Source organism: Gossypium hirsutum, chromosome A04 (genome assembly GCF_007990345.1).
Source record: "Gossypium hirsutum isolate 1008001.06 chromosome A04, Gossypium_hirsutum_v2.1, whole genome shotgun sequence".
Classification (NCBI taxonomy): Eukaryota; Viridiplantae; Streptophyta; class Magnoliopsida; order Malvales; family Malvaceae; genus Gossypium; species Gossypium hirsutum.
Genome location: NC_053427.1, coordinates 3583712 through 3599468, shown reverse-complemented (window position 1 = coordinate 3599468; position 15757 = coordinate 3583712). Strand labels below are relative to the sequence as shown.

At 33.5% G+C, this 15757-nt stretch overlaps 1 non-coding gene across 1 annotated transcript; it reads left to right on the top strand.

Annotated features, from left to right (window-relative positions):
* The first annotated feature begins 13009 nt into the window (after positions 1-13009).
* On the top strand, positions 13010-13116 carry LOC121228388 (small nucleolar RNA R71). The gene has a single exon (XR_005925964.1). It is a non-coding gene; the product is annotated as a small nucleolar RNA R71 (small nucleolar RNA).
* The last annotated feature ends 2641 nt before the right edge of the window (positions 13117-15757 follow it).

Here is a 15757-nt window from a genome sequence, read left to right as displayed (position 1 = left end):
TTCTATTATTAATTTTTAGAGTAAACTATTAAAATAGTTATTTTTGTTTATTTCGAGTTACATTTTAATTATTTATGTTTAAAATGTTATGTTTTAATCACTTACATTATTGCATTGTAACATTTTAGTCAATGAGCTGTCAACGGTGTAACGGTAAGCTCACATGGCACATTAAATTATCATTTCAAACAAAAATTTTAGGTTAATTTATACAATTGATCCCTATATATATATATTATTTTGAGCAATTTAATTTTTTCTTTTACGTTCTATTAACTTCAATTTTTTTTCTTTTCCCACTGTTTTCCTCCCTTCTCTATTTCTTTTAACGTAGTTTTTCTATGTTTTCCATTTATTAAAATTAGTCCTTACACTTTTATTTTTTTTGAATAGTTTAATTTTTTTTGTGTGAGGCGAACTTCTAGATTAGTTTTAACAAATGGAAAATATAGAAAAACTACATTAAAAGAAATGGAGAAAGGAGGAAAACAGAGGGAGAAACAAAAGAAAACAAAAAAAAGGAGAAAAAAAGGCAAGTTAAAAGAACATAAAAGAAAAAATTAAATTATTCGAAATGAAAAAAATATAAGGACCAATTGTAGAATTTAACCTAAATTTTTTGTTTAAAATGATGATTTAGTGTTACTATTATACCGTTAACAATAATTAACGGCTCAATGACTAAAATATTACAACACAATCTAATATTTCAAATACAAATGACTAAAATATAACTTGAGGCAAACAAAAGTGACTATTTTGATAGTTTACCCTACTTTTTAAGTTCCATATTTAATTTTTATACTTTATTTTTATTATTTTTAGTTTTTAATTTTTTGATACAAGGTCCTGAATCATATTAAATATGTGTCTGATAAGAATTTTAACCATTGCTCCATTCAAGTCAAGCCTTCAAATGGTAATTATTAAATTCATTAAGTTAATTTATGCTATTTTAAAAATTAACACGACAAATAAATTAGAGTAAACTATACCAATAATCACACAATTATACTCATGTTCCTAATTTTAATCACCCACCATTAAATTGATAATACCTTATTTAATTCTTAAAATTTATATTAGGTGATATTTATAGACGATAAGTAAGCAAAGGAAGCAGGTAAGGTAAAAATAGTAAAAACTAAAAAGTAAGAGCATGGAGAATGGCTGTCCCAGTAGCGAAAGTGAAAGTGGTGAAGACTCTTAATTCATAATTAATTATTCATCATAAAAATAATAAAAAGTAAGAAATTCATCAACAAGACCTAAAAAGTGGTGAAGAAACAGACAATCTCCATAATTAATTACTCTCTTTTCTTTCCTTCAATTATTTGAGGAGAGCAAAGCAAAGTAAACTCAAATTACATGCCTTAACCATCACTATTGGTATAGTTTACCCTAATATATTTGTCTCATCCAATTTTAAAAATTGCATAACTTTAACCTAATAAATTTAACAATTATCACTTGAAGTCTTGACCTGAATGGAGAGGCAGTTAAAATTCTTGTTAAACATCTGTTTGGTACAAGTTCGAACCATATTACTCCCATTCCTACTAATATTGTATAAAAATAATTACCATTTAAAATTTAAAAATTTAAAAATTATAGATAAGAGGGTATTTTATTTAAAATATCATTAATTAGCGGAAGATAAAAGACATTAGCTTTAAGGCTAAAAAAAAAAGTGATTGTCAGTAGAAGACACAATGATGTAAAGGAAGTTTACACAATGAAAATTTTTAAAGTTGTGTGAACATTTGAAAAAATTATTCAATATATTATCATATGTGTGATGCTGACGTCAATATATTTGTTTTACACAAATTTACCAAAGGAAAAATATTTTCACTTGATATTAACAAGTTATATTTTATAATAAAAAAACATAATCCCATTTACGAAATAGAACAACCTTTATTAAAAATATTTTCCTAATATTTTTTCTAAGCGTTACATTGTCTTAACCCACAAATTAATATTTAAATTATGTTATTTTTTTTATCTTCGTGCTTAAACATTTTTTGGCACAAGTGGTACATAAACTTCTTCTCCCCCTTAAATTTGTATCTCCATTAATCAAACCATTAAATCTATTTAAAAAAGGCTTAACCGACAAATTAGTACCTAAATAATACTCTTTTTTCCCCAAGTTGATATCTAAACTTTTTTTTAATCACAAGTGGTACATAAACTATTCTTTTGTTACCCATTTTACACCAAATTGTTATATCCGTTGAAAAATTCCAACCAATTATAGAATGCCACGTCATATAACCTTTTAAAGATAAATTTTAATTCTTTTATTTTCCTTTACATTGTTTCTCCCTCTTTTATTTATTTTTTTATATTTATTTCTTATTCTTTTATAATGTTTGGCAATACTAACAATAGTGTAACAAACAAAGGTTGAAAATACTTCTCCTATTAAAAAACCAAACAAAATAAAAAAAAAGTCTAAAAATAAATTTATTTCAAATGTTAAGATAAATCAAGGGAGGAAAACCAATAATAAAAAAGGTGGTATTCATACACCATAAGTAAGCAAAGGAAGCAGGTAAGGTAAAAATAGTAAAAAGTAAGGGCATGAATAGTTCATGGACAATGGCTGTCCCACTACCGAAAGTGAAAGTGTTGTGAAGAATCTTGATAATGAATTATCCATCATATAAAGTAACAAATTCATCAATCCCATTAGCGAAGAAACCCACAATCTTTATTTCACGACTAATAAAATTAATCTCTATTCTTTCCTTCAATTATTTGAAGACCGCAAAGCAAAGTAAACTCAAATTAATGACCTCAACTATAATTTCACCACTTTAGATATGCAAATATTTGTTTTGCTCTAATCACATGCCTTAACCACCATTATTCGTCTTTGGGTTTTTACAAATTATTTTTCATTCTTTTTCTTAATTTTTATCGGGAGTGATCAAATTGTTTATTTCTAAAATTGAATAGAGATTAAAAAAATATTTTTATCAATCTATTATTTGAGTTATTCGAATTATTCAAATTGTAAAAATACATCTCGACCTGAACTTGAATTACCTATTCAAATTGACTAAAGAACCAAAATAACTTGAAATTCAATTTTTTTTAAAAATAGAATCGAATTTTACTCGCTCTTAAAATCAATTCCAATATTTTAAAACTTTCTTTTAGTAAAATAAAACAAATAAAACATCTCCGAAATAAAATTTTAAAACACTTATTAACTTTATTTTGTGTTAAAAAATAATAGAGTTTTTCTTAAATTTTATGTCTATGTAGCTTTCAATACTAATTATGAGAAACCAAAAGCGGATCTAGAGGGCTGGCAAGGCCCGGCCCCTCTAAAATAAAAAATTATTATTTAGGCCTTTTAAAAATTTTTAAATTTTAAATTAATAAAGATAAAATTTTACCGTATAAAATTATAAAGATTCAATTTAATCTTTTAAAAATTATAAAAATGTAGACTATATTTCATTAGACCCCTAAAAAGTTATTTTGGTTTCGTCCCAATGAAAAACGTGATGTTAGAATGAGTTTGGAAAAAAAAATAAATGTGCTCAATTTTCCAGTATAATTAATTTTGAAATTTGGAGCATCAATCAAATTGCAACCAATTTTTGTACAACAGCTTTTGAACTTCAACCTTAATATTTATAATAAATCTTTTGAGTTTTTAAAATATCTAAATATTAAAGTTTAAATTTGATATTTTATAAAAAAATGGATTAAATTAATAAAATAGGAAAACAATAAAAAGCTAAAATTTCTTAATATTTTCTTGGTGTAAATTTAATTTAAAGAAAATTTTCAATTTTTGTTTAACTCTTACGTGTCAAATTTCACCTTATTACGTGCTTTGTATAATTTATCATATCATCATAATTTAATTTAAAGAAAATTTTCAATTTTCATCTTAACTCTTACGTGTCAAAGTTCACCTTATTACATGCTTTGTATAATTTATCATAATTACGTGTCATATTTTCTAATGCTAGAGACCAGGATTCACCTGACATCAACTAACCATTTGTGAAACAGACATCTAGACGTGTGTAAAGCATCACATACATAAGGCTTTCAATTATCGAAGCATATGAAATGTAACACCCCAAACTTGGCCTATACGTTACGGCCAGATCTAGATTGGGTAAGTATTCTTGTTCTATTTTTAGTAATTTTTATGTTTTTGAGATCGGTATAGTCTAATTTATCTATTTTGGGGATTAATTTGAAAAGTTATCTAAGTATAGAAATTTTTCCATGGATGAATATGCCGAAAATTTAAAATTTATGGTAGAAAATGAAAGGTTGTTGATAAATAAACATCTTTTACAAAGGGAATTTTGATGAAATTATGATTAGGGACTAAATTGTAAATATGTAAAAGTTGTAGAAAAAATTTGAATTTTGTGAAATACATATGCTGTAAAAGTAATATTAAAATTTTGGTTAGGCTTGGAATAAGGATTAAATTTCATGAATTTCACTAGGGATGAAATTGTCATTTATGAGAAGTTTAGGGGCAAAATAGTAATTTTGCCTAGGATGTAAATTGAGTCAAATTGAATATGAATTGTGATAAATTGATTATTAAATTCATTTTTATAAATTTGAAAAGGCCAAATATGGAATTGGATCGAGGGAAACAAAAAGTTTCAGATTAGTAGATTAATATACACGAACAAGTGTTGAGGTAAGTTCGTGTAACTTAATTATGCATGTTAACATGTTTGAATTGAATGTTGTATTTGGTTTGAATAAGATATATGCTTATTTGATTTATATGAATATTATAAATACATGAATGATCACATGATCGGAAATGTTAATAAAGTGTTAAGTTCTATTTAAATAATAAAATTCGATGGATACGTGAAATTTCCCGTAATAGAATGTGGATCTGCATATGTTGCAGACAGGATTTAGCTCGGATGAGTAATCCCGATATAGCCCTCTCGAGCATCCTGATATGTAGTTCTTGCGAGCATCCTGATCGATAGTGATTTAACATGTGTTGCGCACTACTGCAGCTCTTTGTGAGCATCCTGTTACACATTTCGATCAGTTGTGATCCAGCATATAATGCGGACATAAATGCAGCTCTATGTGAGTGTCCTGATATGAACTCTTATGAGTTTCCTGACATGGCTCGCTTGAACTCCCTGTTACCTTATCCGGTGCTCCCTGATATTATCTCTTCGGAGATATCTGATAAGCTCTATGAGCTCTCTGAGTAAAACTCTTATGAGTTTCTTGATATTATCTCTTCGCTTGAACTAACTTGCTTGATTGAGTGTGTGTGTTTAGGCAAATTTCCAATTTGAAGGAAGCATGTTATTGATGACGTCACGAACTAACTAAAATACGACAAAGGCAAGCGCACCTATGGAATGGTAGTATAGCTATGGTGAGTCTGGAATATCGTATCTACAAGGACTAAAAGTACTAGTAATAACTATCTTTCTATTATTTAGCCTAATAATTAAAGGAGGTGTTTTAATCTAAAATTAAACTAATTAGCTATGAACGTGACAGAGATCGAATTGAGAAAATAATCGAAGAAAGCTTATGAGAGAGACAATACCTAGGAAAGAATCCACCTAGACTTCACTTATTATTTTGACTCTAAATCAAATGATTTATTCACTTGTCTTGATCCGTAGAAATCCCTAAAATATGTTAATATCTTTTTTGAGACTAAGAACAACTGACTCTAGGTTGATTAATTGAAATCTCTTTCTAATTAAAACCCCTATTGTCACATTAACTCGATCTATGGATTCCCCTATTAGATTTGACTTTAATCCGGTAGATTTATGTCGTCCTATTTCTAGGATTGCAATCAACTCCGCTCAATTATGCTAGATCTACTCTTAAACAGGAAGCACATCAAACTTGGATTAATATCCTGAAAATATTAAGGCAAGGATTAAGAAGACATAATTAAGAACAAGAACAAGTATTTATCGTGTAATATAGATAATTAAATAATAAGATCCATTATAGGTTTCATCCTCCCTAGGTATTTAGGGAGTTTAGTTCATAATGTAAAAGGAAAACATCTCAAATTTAGAAAAACAACAAGACACAAAAAACCCAAATAAACTTCGAGATAAATTTGAATGGATATCTTCAATCTTGAAGTGGATCTGCTTTTGAGATGATTCCAACTACTTTCTTCGAGTAATTTCTGCTTTCTACTCCTTGTGTCCTCGTAGGTCCTCTTTTAGTGTGTATTTATAGACTTTAGAATGTTCAAAACCCTAAAAATTGGCTTTTTTTGCGTGTTTAGGAAACATGGACCGATATCGACATGGTCTGCCACATGGGCATGTGACCAGCCCGTGTGAAAATGGTCTTGGCCGTGTGGATCTTTAAATCAGCCGTTTTCTTCTCCTTTTGTTCCCCTATGCTCACCTAAGTATAGAAACATGAAATTAAAGGATTAGGAGCATCAAATTCACTAAATTATATAATAAATCATCCAAAAACATGCTAAGTATGGGATTAAAATGTGTTACTTTTATGGTTTATCAAATATCCCCACATTTAAGAGTTTGCTTGTCCTCAAGCAAAATCCTCAACTCACAAATAGAATTAAACTTTCCCAATTCATAATTCTCATCAATAATGTTTTATCATAATTCTCAAGTAATTACACATTGATAATCCAACTAAAAAAGCACTAAAGATTCAGAACAATCCAAGTCAAACATTTTTAAAGCATGAAAACATAGGTATTTCCCCTTATCTAAACAATTGCCTTTGTTTCAAAATCTACAAGAATTGACATCCCCACTAAAGATTCTATCAATCACTTAAAGTATTTAAGGTTCAAAGATTAAGCACTCAAAAGTCAAACATGAAAAGTTATTACCATAGTCTTGCATGAAAATCAAATCTCCACCACTATAAATGAGATGATACACAAATCAAAAGGTCTTTAAAGGGTTTTAATCGGGCTTGGGTTAAAGGTGTGGATAAAGGATAAAAAAAAGGTTAGAATCGAGATCGAATTGATAAATCACCTGACTAGAAAAATAAGCTAATACTGAATAGTTACATCAATCAAAATTATTAAAGAAAAACACGAGCTTCTTTTCAAAGTATGAAATTAACTACTTAAGCTCAAAAACATAGAACTAGTAATAATCAACATAAATGTTTTTTTTAGAACAATAGATAATAAGAGAAAATTTAACAACTAAAACAAAAGAACATAGTTAAGCAACTAACCAAATCAAATCTTGACAAAAAAGGGAGTCGATAAAACGAGAAACAATTATCAATGAATAAAAAAAAAAGAGAGTTATGGGTTAATATTAATGGGTAAATCAAGAAACGGTTTGTTAGGCTTAAAAGGGGTTCACTAAGGGTTAATTATGAAGGTAGGCTTATGGGATAAATAGGTTAAAACCTAGATGCCCTTATCATCTCAGTATATCAAATCAAAGATGTGGTATCAACATGTATAATCGATGCAAGTTCTAGAATGACCAATCAGTATTGACACACTCATAACCAATAATAGAGTGAGCAAGAAAAGTGTATGCTCTAAAGGCTCAAAATCTCACAAAAATTATGGTATTGATGTTAATCTTGCAAATCTCAAACTTCAAGGTAATACTTCAATTTAGGGAAACAACCTAAAATTTTTAATTCTGAAAATAGACTTATCATGCTTGATTCTCTAGTGTTTTAAAGTTCAAGCCATCAATGCACAAATACCTATGAATTTAATCTAAAACATATCAATAAGAATCATAAATCGATAAGAATTCATTCTAATAGTGTTATGAGAAAATTATTTGAACACAGGCATAATTAAGGGATTTTCAAATAATCATATAAATAACCTCCCCACACTTAAGATGTACATTGTCCTTAATGTACAAACAAATATAATCATAATTAAACAGAATATCATAAGAGAGGGGAAAAATTGAAACTACCCTGAATAATGGATGAAAGTCCCAAAATAGTGAAAAGCAGAATTGTAGATAAATGTAGAGGGAGTGCATGATTCTGAGCAATTGATAAGAAGATAAACACAAATACTGAAGAGGATCAAATGATTAAAACTCGATTAAGAACAATTATTGAAAAGAAAAATATAGTTTAAAATATAAGGATAAAATAAAATAAAAATAAAAATAAAAATAAAAATAAAAATAAATCTAAAGACAAATGGACTCAATGGTTCTCATCATCAGACTGATCAATGTCGCGAGCCAGTGGCGCTAGAGAGGAGATGTGGAGATGCTAGCATATCTACTGTAGAGTTGCATCAATGCTGTCGAACCTCTGAAAACACTGTTGCTTAAAGCGAGTAAATCGCTCGGAGAGGTCCGCGAAGGTCACAGCAGAATGAGTAGGGCTGTGACTCGAAGGTGGTGATAGAGGTGGATCTTCATGGTAGGGAGGAATATCATCAGTGAAGTCCTCTAGGTCATGCTGAACGTCAGACTAGAATAGCTTGTACTAAGGGGGTCCATTCTACGTCGCCGCTCGATCATCTTCATGTGGATCATGCTCGAGATGCTCTGAGGGGACATCTAGCCGACGAGGGTAAGTGTCGAGAACTAATCCGGTGTGTCGAGAAGACCGAAGTGTCGAGCCAGGTGAGTCACGTAAGGGTCTGGACAGATGGGACCCTTCTCGTGGCGCTCAGTTTGATGGTAAAAGGCGAGTGCGATGAAGTACGTGAAATTAAAAACATGTCTGGTAGCCATGCTCTACAGAAAATAGCGTCATAAGTACTAACCACTCATGTGCTCTCTCCCCGTCCTATCAAAGTATGAGCTAGGAGGGCGTGAAGGTGCCGTAGGGCCGAAGAGAGAGACGTCGCCTTCGAGTGACTCGTGTCATAGTTTGTCAGGTCGCCCACAAGATCAGTCCAACAACGGGAGGGTGAGTAATGAATATGCCAGTGAAGCTGAAGAAAGTCCTCGGTGCTTATGAACTCCTCTGTGTAGAGTCCCAAAGCAGCACCGAACTCCGGGACACTCATCTGTTGCACTAATCCGCTAAGGTGAAAGGTGATGGTGCCTGGCTCGTCATGGACTGACATGACCTGCTGGACCGAAAATGTGGTGCTGAACTCTAAGCTGAGCTCCGTGTAGGTGGGCTCGATGATGGTGAAAAATCTATCCCACGGGGTTGTTGTAATAAGCGCACTCACATCATCAGCCAATCGGACTTGCTCTAGTGTGGCTCAATCAATGCAACAGCCTAAACAGAGTGGTCGTTATAGAAGTAAATGAAATTGATCCCCCTGAGGGCCCTCTGGGAATCATAGATAATGGTGGTAAACCTCGACAATTGCTCTCAAAGAAGAGGTCCCACCGGAGCCTTTCCACTTTTTCGAAGTAAATAAAATTAGATTTACCGCGTGGGTTTGTCATAATAAACTTGCATGAAAGTGAAAAAATAATAAATAAATAAATCAACAGAATAAATGCAGGCTAATAGAAAATAATAATCTAAGTTAAACTTATCATCTGGGCTAAAATGATAAAGGAATTTGGGTAATAATCAAACTAAGAAACAATATGCGAAAACATAAGGATAACTAATAAGGAGCAATAAGACTAGAAAGACGCATAGTTAACAAGAAAAGTCAACCAAAACTAGCATCAAGAATCCAATAGAAATAATAATATGCAATCAATAAAAAAATAAGCATGAGAATAATAGCTATCTAATCTAACTACAACAAATAGAAGAAAATATCATCAAATGAGAACAAAAATACTAAAATGAAAAACCAATTAACATAAACTAGAAATATCATTAAAGGGTAAATTAGAAAGAAAGAAAAGAACAAATAACAAATAGATGAGTTAGCAAAGAACAAATAAAGAAAGAAGAGAACTAAAGAAGTAATAAAAAAATGAAAAGAGGAAACCGACAGAGTGGTTATTGGGAGTACAGACTGCGGTGGGTCGAGCTGGTGGGGTTGAGGTCGGTGTGAGGATCGTGAGGGCGTGCTGGTTTTGGCAAGGTAAGGGCAGGGACTAGGAGTGCTGGTTTGTGGTCGTGGGAAGGAGGGGATGTATGAGGGAAGAGGGAAAAGAAATTTCAGGTGAGGGAATGGAGAGGGAGGAAAGGGGTGGTGGTCGTGTGAAGGAGGAGAGCCGAACGGTGGAGGTCAGTTTAGGGGTAAAAAACGACAGAGGAGAGGCTGATGGCTAGTCGGTGGGGCGTGGGGCTGATGCGCCGGCTAGGGTTGGGAGAGTTGGGTAAGAAGACAAAAGTAAAAAGAAAATTAAGGATTGGGGTTTTATGGGTGACACAGTTGTGTAACGGTCCGTGTTGGGCCACACGACTATGTCACATGCTCGTGTGGCCTCTGTAAAGCCCGTGTGCGATTTAACATTTCAGCCCAGTCTTTACACGGCCTCCGACATGCTCGTGTGTCCAGGCCATGTGGTTCGCAGGGCTGTGTCGCACAGCCGTGTGCATTATCGTTCACTTCTCCCACGCCCGTGTGGCCTCCCACACGTCTGTGCGACTGAATACACGGTGGTGTGCCTTGCCTGTGTAACTCTCTGACTTTTTTTAAATTAAGCTCTAGTTATCACACGGCCTAGGACACGCATGTGTGTCCAGGCCGTGTGGTCCACACGGCTATGTCACACGCCCATGTGGACTTTGTTAGGCCGTGTCTCTGTTGATTTTTGGAAAAATTAAGTCCCAGAATCCACACGGCCAAGGACACGCCCGTGTGTCCAAGCCGTGTGGGTTACATGGTCTTGTCACTAGGCTGTGTAACTCACTCTCGATTTTTTTTCAAATTTTAAAAACCAAGTCAAAGAAGCCACACGGCCAGGGACACGCCCCATGTGTCCAGGCGGTATGGGTTTTTGTTAATTACTTAAATTTAGATATATCATGAAATAAACTTAGTAAATTATGAATGTTAATGCTCGGGTTGCCTCCCAAGAAGCACTTATTTAAAGTCTAACCTCGACTTACCTCGTATTCGCACGGTCACGGTGGTTTGCGGGGTCGAGACTCCTCTTTCTCGTTATTAAATCTATTATCAACATATGGTCTGAGTCGAGTAATATTTACCTTAAAAGTGTCGAATTTAGAATGTTTTACCTCGACTGTACCATATGGGAAAGCATGAAGTACCGTAAAAGGAGTTGCTCTATTTGTATTAAGCTCTGAAGTGGCAATTCAAGGGTCCTTCTCATCTAACAATACCTGGTCCCCAACCTTAAAGTGGTTCGTTCCATCCTCGTGCTCATCAGGGCGTTGCTTTGGTTCATCATGTATTCTCAATTTCTCCTTAATATGCGTCTGCCATTCATCTAGTTCATCGATCTGAAGTCTTCGTTCTTCATGACTTGTTCTATTTTTATCGCGTGGCCTAGAATGTGGCTCCATCACGTTCTTCCTAGGGGTCTCCTATAAATAAGTTTTAGCCACGATATTATTCATATTAACATAACTCGTGTAACCATTTAGATCAGTAGATGTCTTAGCAGAGTCACTAGCTTGGAGTTTGATCGTGTCATCACCTACATGAAGTATCAACTTACCTGTACCAACATCTATAATGGTTTTAGTAGTCACTAAAAAGGGTTTTCCTAAAATTAAAGGGACGTCGCTATCCTTATCCATGTCTATATCTTCATCAATGTCTAAGACAACAAAATCCACTGGGAATATAAATTTATCGATTTTGAAGAGAACGTTTTCAACAATACCCCTAGGAAATCTAATGGTTCTATATGCCAATTGGATGATCATCCTAGCTTGTTTGGGTTTCCCAAGACCTAGTTGCTTTAACATTTTGTAAGGCATAACATTAATACTAGCACTTAAATCAGCCAAAGCATTATTAATACTTAAACTACCAATTAAACACGGAATAGTAAAACTCCCTAGATCTTTTAACTTGTTAGGTAGTTTATTCTGTAGAATGGTTGAGCAGACTGCATTTAGCTCCACGTGCGACGTATCATCTAACTTCTGTTTGTTTGCTAAAAGCTCTTTTAAAAATTTAACTGAGTCGGGCATCTGCAAAAAAGCTTCAATAAACGGTAAGTTCATATGTAACTTTTTCAAGAGTTTGAGAAATTTACCAAATTGCTCATTGGTATGGTCTTTCTTCGTTGTGTTGGGATATGTCACACGACGTTTATATTCTTTGCTTGCTGGTTTCTGTTCACTGTGACTAACCTCAACCTTACCTTTACTTACCACAATTTCTTTCTTCGGCTCTGGTTTATGTTCAACTAACCTTCTTCATCTCTTATAGTGATTGCATGGAGTTATTCTCTTGGGTTGGTTTCGGTATTACTTGGCAAACTACCTTGTGGTATTTCTGAAATCATCTTAGTCAGCTGACCTATTTGATTTTCGAGCCCTTGAGTCGACACCTGCTGATTTTTAAGTGTTGTTTCAGTGTTTTAGAAGCGAGTTTCTGACACCGAAATAAACTTTGCCAGTATTTCCTCAAGGTTCGACTTCTTTTCCTGTTGGTAAGGTGGTTGTTGAAAGACTGGAGGGGGTTGTAGTCTTTGGTTTCCTTCACCACCCCAAGAGAGGTTGGGATGGTTCCTCCAACCTACATTGTAAGTATTACTATAAGGATTAGTCTAAGGTCTAGAATTGTTACCCATATAGTTGACTTGTTTGTTCGTTGTGCTAGAGTCGTAGGCTAGGCATTCTGTGTTGTTCACCCCTCTTCCATTTGTATCGCACTGTATCATCAGATGTACCTGCGTAGAACCATACAAACCATCAATTTTTTTGTTTAAAAGCTCTACCAGGTTAGATAATGACCACGTCAAGGTTGAAAATACCGGTGACTTTTTTCAGCTTTGTCCTCATGACTTGCCACCGGTAATTATTCAGTGACATCTCTTCAATGAACTCATAAGCCTCCTCAGTTGTTTTTTTATTTAGGGTACCGTCAGCGGTTGCATCGATCAGTTATCTAGTTGAGGGGTTCAAACCATTGTAAAAAGTCTGAACTTGTAACCACAAGGGTAACCCATGGTGAGGGCACCTTCTCAATAAATCCTTATACCTCGCTCATGCATCATATAGGGTTTCTAAGTCCATTTGCACAAAAGAAGAGATATCATTCCTCAACTTTGCCGTCTTGGCCGGTGGAAAGTATTTCAAAAGAAACTTTTCAGTCGTTTGCTCCCATATAGTGATGGACTCTCGTGGTAGAGAGTTCAACCACTGTTTAGCTTTATTCCTCAATAAGAAGGGAAATAACCGAAAGCGAATGGCATCATCAGAAACACCATTAATTTTGAAAGTATCACAGTACTCCAGAAAGTTAGCCAAATGAGTATTTGGATCATCATCTTGCAAACCATCGAATTGAAGAAACTTTTGGATCATCTGAATAGTGTTTGGCTTTAGTTCGAAGTTATTTGCAGCAATAGCAGGTCTCACAATACTCGGTTCAGCCCTCACTAAATTAGGCTTGGCATAGTCGTACATAGTACGAGGAGCGGGATTCTGATTTACAAGATTCGCAGCAATCACATGAGGTAGCAGATTATTCTGATTTTCAGTCATCTCCTCAGTAATATTGGTATTGTCCTCTTGCTCTTCCTCTATATACTGTAGACTTCGCCTTATTTCTCTATGATTTTTGCGAACTGTGCTTTTGATTCCACTATCAAATAATAGAGGTCCTGGCAGGTTTCTTCTAGTCATAAACTAAAGATACCCGCCAGAAGCAAAACAAAAGAAAAATTAGAAATCAAATAATAAATTAAATATAAAAATGAACTGCAAAAAATAAAAATGGCTAAAGTAATAAAAATTAAGTGTTCCTAATATTCTAGTCCCCGGTAACGGTGCCAAAAACTTGATGATGTCACAAACTAACTAAATAAGACAAATGCAAGTGCACCTATCGAATGGTAGTATAGCTATGGTGAATCCGAAATATCAGTATCCATAAGGACTAAAAGTACTAGTAATAACTATCTTTCTATTATTTAGCCAAATAGTTAAAGGAGGTGTTTTAATCTAAAATTAAACTAATTAACTATGAATGCGACAGAGATCGAATTGGGAAAATAATCGAAGAAAGCTTATGAGAGTGACAATACCCAAGAAAGGATCTACCTAGACTTCACTTATTATTCTGACTCTGAATCAAACAATTTATTCACCTATCTTGATCCATAGAAATCCCTAAATTATGTTAATATCGCTTTCAAGACTAATAACAACAGACTCTAGGTTGATTAATTGAAATCTCTTTCTAATTAAAACCCCTATCGTCGTATTAACTCGATCTATGGATTCCCTTATTAGATTTGACTCTAATTCGGTAGATTTATGTCGTCCTATTTCTAGGATTGCAATCAACTCCGCTCAATTATGCTAGATCTTCTCTTAAATAGAGACTTTTGCTCCAGTGAATAAGCACATCAAACTTGAATTAATATCCTGAAAATATTAAGGCAAGGATTAAGAACACATAATTAAGAACAAGAACAAGTATTTATCGTGTAATTCAGATAATTAAATAATAAGATCCATTATAAGTTTCATCCTCCTTAGGTATTTAGGGAGTTTAGTTCATAATGTAAAAGGAAAACATCTCAAATTTAGAAAAACAACAAGACATAAAAAAACCTAAATAAACTTCGAGAGAAATTTGAATGGAGATCTTCAATCTTGAAGTGGATCTACTTTCGAGATGATTCCAACTGCTTTCTTTAAGTAATTTTTACTTTCTACTCTGTGTGTCCCCTTAGGTCCTCTTCTAGTGTGTATTTATAGACTTTAGAATGCTCAAAAACCTTAAAATTGGCTTTTTTCGTGTGTTTGGAAAACAAGGAGCGATATCGACACGGTCTGCCACATTGTTGTTTGCTCAGCTCGTGTGGCTCACACGGGCGTTTGCTCAGCCCGTGTGGAAATGGTCTTGGCCGTGTGGATCTTTAAAGCAGTCGTTTTCTTCTCCTTTTGTTCCCCTATGCTCACCTAAGTATAGAAACATGAAATTAAAGGATTAGGAGCATCAAATTCACTAAATTATATAATAAATCATCCAAAAACATGCTAAGTATGTGATTAAAATGTGTTACTTTTATGGTTTATCAATTATTGTATGCTTATTTTAATTAGTGTGATTGGTAAGTTTAAATTCCAGTTATACAAACTTACTAAACATTAAATGCTTACTAAGTTTTTTTTTTCTGTTTTGTAGTGCTTGAAAGCCGCGAAGGTTGGAGATCTGTCGGAGCGTCATCACACTATCCACTATCTTATTTTGGTATAATTAGTAAACTTGTTTTGGTTTAATGACATGTAGAGGTCAACTTAGCCAATTGATGGCTTGTAAATGGATGTTTGTAATCTAGCCATTGGAAAGGCTAGTGATGGTTATATTTTGGTATATATCTATTAAGATTATCTCATGGTAATAACATAAGTATTAAATAATGGTTTAATTGAGTCATGTTTAACAAGTATGTTTATAAAGAGGTAAAATTATAGACATGAATGTATGTGATGATAAACCATGTTAGATGTTAAAAATTGGCTTGGTTATAATGCTTGGATTGGCTGGTATATACTTGTAAGTTTTGGTGTAGGTTAATGACAAGTTTGGGTGAGAAACAAAGTAAGGAAATAGTTTTATTTTGTCCACATGGATAGACACACGGGCATGTGTCTTGATCGTGTGTGACACACGGCCTGCACATGGGCATGTGGTGTGGCCGTGTGTCCTCTGCATCTTAAAATTGAGAAACAGAAT